Source organism: Nelumbo nucifera, chromosome 6, assembly GCF_055504915.1.
Source record: "Nelumbo nucifera cultivar China Antique chromosome 6, China Antique-T2T, whole genome shotgun sequence".
Lineage (NCBI taxonomy): Eukaryota > Viridiplantae > Streptophyta > Magnoliopsida > Proteales > Nelumbonaceae > Nelumbo > Nelumbo nucifera.
The window spans coordinates 11,013,852-11,020,757 of NC_142654.1; the positions used below are offsets into that span (position 1 = coordinate 11,013,852).

The window sequence follows — 6,906 nt, forward strand, 5'->3', positions numbered from 1 at the left end:
TCTTTCATACAATCTTATCTCCCAGGGAAGGGCTTTCTACACCTGGATGAAGATGTGAGAAAGGGCTATCTGACATGCTTAAAGAAAATGCTTTTAAAAAGTGTTTATTCATTCAAAGCAAGGGCCCTTTACACTTGCCGAACCAAAGGTTTGAGAAAAGAAGGCACAGAATGACGAAAAAAACATTAAAGATCTGTTTGGATAACGACCACAATGGGAGTCGAACCCACGACCTTTTGATCCGAAGTCAAACGCGCTAATCCACTGCGCTATGCGGTCATTGATGCTATGAAATCGAATATATAAATCCAACAGCTAAATGTGAAATAGAGAAATGTTTTTTTTTTTTTCCTTTTTTGTAAATTGACCAGTTAATGCCAGGGTCCCAAAGCCAGACGGTTTAACAAGAATGCTCCTTTAATAATAAAATAAGAGGGGACAATAAGGAATTCAGCTTCAGTGCTCACCATATTGGCACAGTTTTTACAGCCTTGCATTAAGAATATCTCTTTATAGAAAAAAAGTATGAGTATGGAAATATTTTCAACGCACAGCTGTGAAAGACTGTACAAACAGTATGAACATGATCTTGTGAGCACTGAAGCCGTTCTCGACAATGAGATTGATAGTCTCTAGTGCACTCAGTTAAGGGTGCTCAATGAGTCGGGTCTATCCATAACTGAACTGATTATATATCAGTTCAGCTTTCATGATGTGTACCATTAGTTCAGTTCTGAATATTCCAAGTCTTATATCATGAGTATTATTGGATCGGGGCCAATTTCGATTGTCTCGAACCAATAATATTAATATAAATATATACTGATTTTTAAAACATAATATATATGTGGGTTTGATATATAATAACTCTATTATATAACAGTTAAATAAGAAGGAGAAGAATGTTATTGAAAATTGACCAGTTAATGCAGGGTTGCAAAGCAAGTAGATGGTTTAACAAGAATGTTACTTAGGCTTGGTTTGGAAGGAGTACAAATACAGTTGCACTCTCTATATTTATATTGGTACTCCTTCCAAACTGAGCCTAAATAATAAATAAAAGGGGGCACAAAACCAGTGTATAATGGGGGACCCTATTTCATCCATGTGGAAGTCCATCGCCTTGATTCATCTATTTAATGGAGGGGGACCCTCTTGCTTCTGGACTGTTCACATATCCAAGTTTTACGTTCACATTAGGGTTGTTCATAACAAGACCCAAATCGATGAATCCGATTTGATCTAATTTGAGTTGGTCGGTTTTTCATCACCGGTTGGTTTTGGGTTACAAAAAAACATAAACCGATGGTTCAGTTCGATTTCAGTTTTTATACCAAAACCGAATCAACCCAAACCGACTTAGATATATATTATATGTAACATTTCAGATATTATATATATGTATATATATTTCAGTTTTATTTCAGAAATATACATATTATATAAAAAATTTCTAATATATAAAATATCAGTTAATATCCATCAAATCATTTTTAATTTCCAGGCATCCAGCCTCTGATATATTTCAGTTTTTAATCCATCAAACCGATTCAAACCAGTCAGGTCGGTTTTACTTAATACTGGGTCAGTTTTGATTTCATTTTTAAGTAAACCGACCAAATCAGATCAATTAGAAAAATGCCAATAGTGAGGCTAGGGTAGCCATGAAATGAGATATGATGATGAGAGCCTTTTGGTTTTGGGTGAACAATGCTTCGAAGCAACTCTTTGATGCATCATCATCCCCGTGAGGCTGTGAGCCCACTGGCCATCCACAGAGAGTTGCATGAAACTAGAAAGAAAAATGAAAAATCTCAATGACTGCTTGTAATATGCAAATGTAGATGTATCATGGCAATGCATGCCATAGTCCTATTTCCATCATGAGCACCAAAGTAATTACTACTACACAAGTTAGGCAGCCAATGGTCCACAGACCTCAAAAGAAGGGAACCAAAGAACATGTGGTCCTTTCAGGCTGCCACCCAAAGCCACCATGTGTAGGGCTCCGGGCTCCCAGCTCAGTCTTTCATCTGTTTGGTTGGACAACTCCTTCAATTAATAAGCCCATGTCCATGATGTTGCCACTTCATGTTTGTGTTTTCATTTATTCTTTGCTTCCAAATGGGCCAAAGATGCCGTTTCTAACACTTTTGCACAGTCATGGGACCCACATGGCCACGTGGGTTGGAGACCAGAGGTGTGTGTCCATCCTCTCGGAGTGGGTAGACTGTAGACCCATTTCTATCACTCCTCACATGCATCATCAATTAATGTTCACCTACTTAATATTAAGGCTGTTCATAAGAAGGCCCAACCCGACCAAACCGATCAATTCGAACCGATCCAATCCAAGTCGACTGGGTTTTCATCAACACGGGTCAGTTTCGGGTTGTGCAAATTCTTAAACTGATGATTTGGGTCGGTTTCAGTTTTCATACAAGAAAACCGAAACCGACCTGAACTGAACCGACTTAGTTCCTAGTTCAAACATGAAGTTCCAAAGCCCATTAGGCCACTTAGTTTTTGAATGGTTGCAAGAAACTTTGGATTAGTGAATAGTGATTAATGAACAACTTTTGTGATTAACTTTTCATTTAAAATTTATCATAGGAGATGGCTGAAATGATGTTCAATTTATGACTGTTTTTAAAATTAGCAAGATTTTATCACAGGGATGAACTTAGAACCGAAACCGACCCAACCTGACTCAAACCGATTAGGTCGGTTTTACTTAACATTGGGTCAGTTTCAGTTTCTATATCAGGTAACCCGACCAAGTTGGGTCGGTTGGAAAAACTACAGTAAACCGACCCAACCCGACCCGTGAACAGCCCTACTTAATATTATGTCTACCATGTGTGGTGAACGTTGCACATTAATGAACACTTCCCTCTTGCGTTTCCCATTCCCACCCTAATGTCTGCCATCTGCTTGTATGGATTTGCCACGAAGGATTCCTATCAATAAATGATAAATGGGCCATGGGTATGGTGCGTGTCTACAAGCACTGCAAATGGTCGGATTTATTCCAATTCGAATTCGGATATGCATTTAGCCGTATTTGGATTGAATTGGATCTAAAATAACAACCCATCTATTAATGGGATTGGATTTGGATATTGCTTGACCTTATTCATTAAAATTTTAAATTTAAGAGCTAAGTTAAATTTGAGATTCAAATAAATTCACTTTTCATTTATAATATTTGTATTGTTTATATTTAATATTTATAAATTTACAGACATTTTTAATTGAATTCCCTTGACCTTCTAAATGCTGAATTTTTTTTTTAATATTAAAAATAATTAATGTAAGAGCATATACTATACATGTGTATAAATAAATATTAACAAATATAGTGTTTGAATTTAATTTTTATGACGTATAAGCAATGGATTGCAAATAATTACTGAAGAAGAAGAAGATTACTATGAGATTGTTGCTTTTGGCTTTGTAAGGTGGAATCCACCGAAGAGCCCAAACTAAAGCCTAAACCCTCTCAAATGGGCTACTTTCCTGCTCAAGTGGGTGGATCGTGGATGCATGCATTTGATGTTGAGGCATTTAAATCTCAAAAGGCCACAAAACACCCCCACCGTTGTGTTTTTATTGCAACCATAAACCTGTTTGGTTGTGAAAACTGCCAAACCACACAGTTTCTGCATTGTTTTCCCCTTTCAATAATACAAATCATCGATTAATTACTAGTGACTAGGGGTGGATTCGAGTTGGTTCGGTTTGAGCTCGAGTCAAAAGTTCATAAGTTTGAGCTCGGCTCAGCTTGGCTCGTTTTATATTTTATAAAAATAAAAATTATATATAAAAAAATATTTTATATTTAAAAAATTAAGAATTATAATTAATAATTATACTATTTTTATTATATATATTATTTTCTATAATTTTATTATATATATTAAATATCAAATATATATATATATATATATATATATATATTCGAGTCGGCTCACGAGTTGAGCTCTAATAGGCTTGAGCTCGACTCGTTTAATAATCGAGTCATTGAATTGGGCTCGAGCTCGAGCTTAAGCTTGACTGAAACTGAATCGAGCTGAGCTTTTCATGAACCCAGCTCAAGCAACTTGTAAAAAATTCGACTCGTTGCCACCCCTAGTAGTGACCTACTGCCATGATTTCACACAGCTTCTCAAATGACTTTTTTTTTTTTTTGGAATTCGCAAATGACTGTTTGGGGAAGCTGAAAATTTTGGCTTCCTAAAACAGGCATATTCACATAATTACCCAAAGTGTTGTTGTAGTTTCAACCAATAAACAGAACAGGCCATGCCAAACAAGTTCTTTTGCCATTGAAATATTCTAAACGTGGAATCTGATTAGCATTGATGTGGCAGCATCCAGACCTCAAATAGCAATACAACAAAGTTATACCAAAAATCCCCCGAAATCACGGGCCATTTTTGTGTAAGATGCACCAGACTGGCTGTGCCTCGGAACACTTGAACCAGTTGCTAGAGATTAGGGATGACTCCGGATCTTCTGCCCACGTTTATGGCAATTATACATGACGAACATCGATGTTCATTGTATCACCCAGACCGCTAAACCACACTAAACCAAATTGAAATTAGTGGTTTGGTCTAATCTGACCTGGTTTGATCTGAGATCATTTTTCAAACCAGACGGCGAACACCCTTAACTAATTAATATAGTTTGGATTTTAGAATACACTTAAACGACAAAATAATAAAAATAATAAGGAAGAAAAGATATTAAATAAAAATCAAAGGTGTTATTTGGAGCAATGCTCTAATGTCCTACCCACCGTTGACTTAGTTTGACCCCCCTTAAGTGGGGTTGCAGATCAGGCCACTCCGAAGTCATTCCAGGTCCAGTCCGTTTAGGTTCTAATGGGTTTGGACAAAGAATAGGGCCCGTGTCAGCTAAAGGACTATTTTCAGTCTTGGCTCACTAAAATTGAGTTGGGTTTGGGCAAGAAGGACCCAAATGGCACAGATATATCAAAGGCAAATTTCATTCATCTACCAAGTCTAAATACAAATTTTCGAACAAATGGGGGGATAGGAAATTTGGAATTGGACGACAACTGCAATCCAATCCTTGGAATGTCCCACCGGCCACCTCTAAGACATATTTTTGCAAGTGAATGAGCTTGAATTGAGACATTCCCCCAAAATAAAAGAAACATCATAAGCAGAATACTGATCACACTAAGATGATGATGCTCTGGAGGTGCCATGGAGGTTCTACATATTATTAAGAACTTAAGTACTTGGGGTTAATCATGCATCCTCAATGTTCGTGTGATGAACAATTGGAGAGTAGCGTCGTCTGAGCAGAAAGAAAAGAATAAGATGAATCTCTAATTAGGTTTCCAATAAGAGAGATGCAGCAAAATATATAGGACCTGAAGCAGAATAAAAGTAAAACCTAAAACAAAATCAAATCAGAATTTGTAATCTTTTTATTTGCACTCCCATGCATTTGTATTAGTGCAAATAAAATTGCACTGCAACCAAACCAGCCTAAGAAAATGCTCATTAGGATGCTGCCATTGGAAGTAGTAGCTATTGCTGGCTCTCGTTGCAAGTTTTGGACAACAGTACTGTCAAATGAGCCTAAGCCAATGCAATCATTCGAGCAGGATTGGGTGCAATTCAATAAAAAACCACACTGTTTTTGAGTTTCTAGAGATTGCCAATTGCCAAAGCCAGATAGATTGCAGTTGAACAATGAAGAAATATGTGAGTCGAGCACAAACTAGAGCTGACAGTCAAGCACCTGAATCTAGTTCACGGAGAAGTAGCTATAGGCTATAGCTAGGTGGATACCCTGACTTGCAGGTGTAGTAAAGATCTGGTATTAACATCAATGCAAATTTGTCCATCCTACACTTTTAACCCTACCCAAAGGGAGCCGAATACTTAAAATAGGGCAATAGAGTTTCCTCCTCTCACCATGAAAACCCCAAGTCCCTGGTCATGGTCAGAGTACATATTATTTAGATGGTTTAGGGTGCAACCTGTGCGGATTTGGATTGGGCTTTTGTCAAATTTGAATGGGCCTGGCCCGAAGGCCGAATCAGAAATGAATATCAAGATGCTAGCCCAAATATATTTCTTCATTTGTCATCCATCTTACCCCTAATAAAGTAACAAAGAAAGAATTAATGACTTGCTAAAAGTGACAGATTGCCCTGATCAAGCACAATAGAGTTGAAGAGTTCTCACGATTTTAGAAGCCTCATTCAAAGTGTCTCAACCCACAAGTCTGAAGCCATTTGCAAACATTAAATGACATAATCTCTCAAGCCATGTCTCCTCATTTTTGATGCCATGCAAATAAATCTTACACTTGAAAGGAGAGCAATAGCATTTGAGTTCAAGCTTCACCATGAATAAATAGATATGGCGATATTAGGCATTCTTGGGAGAGCAGAGCTCAATTTGAGGAGACAAAGACCTACAGATTCGAGCATCCATTAATGATACAATTTCAAGTCATGTCTCTGCATTTTGATGCCATACAAATGACTACTCGACAATTGCATTCAAAATTCATGGAGCACAAAGGATGTTTCACAGAGAGAGAGAGAGAGAATAAATTTCAGTGACCCTGGGTTGGCGTGCAGCCAAACTGTTTGACACTGCAACTAGGAACTTCTGGTCTTTTATCCATTAACGAAGGGTTCAGATGTCTAAACACTCCTTGAGATTTTAATTGATAATTATGTAAATTATATGCTTTTAACTATCTTTCACATAAATCCAATTGTAACTTGACATTATGGATGTGGTACATACAAAAATACATAAATGCATATACAGTACTGCAATTTAACTTATGGTTAGAAAAGGAGCTAAACAAGCCCAACGAGAACTTAGCTTTGGGCTCCGAAATTGAGCC

At 37.2% G+C, this 6,906-nt stretch overlaps 1 non-coding gene across 1 annotated transcript; it reads right to left on the reverse strand.

Annotated features, from left to right (window-relative positions):
• Positions 1–205: 205 nt before the first annotated feature.
• On the reverse strand, positions 206–279 carry TRNAR-UCG (transfer RNA arginine (anticodon UCG)). Its single transcript has one exon. It is a non-coding gene; the product is annotated as a tRNA-Arg (tRNA).
• Positions 280–6,906: the final 6,627 nt, after the last annotated feature.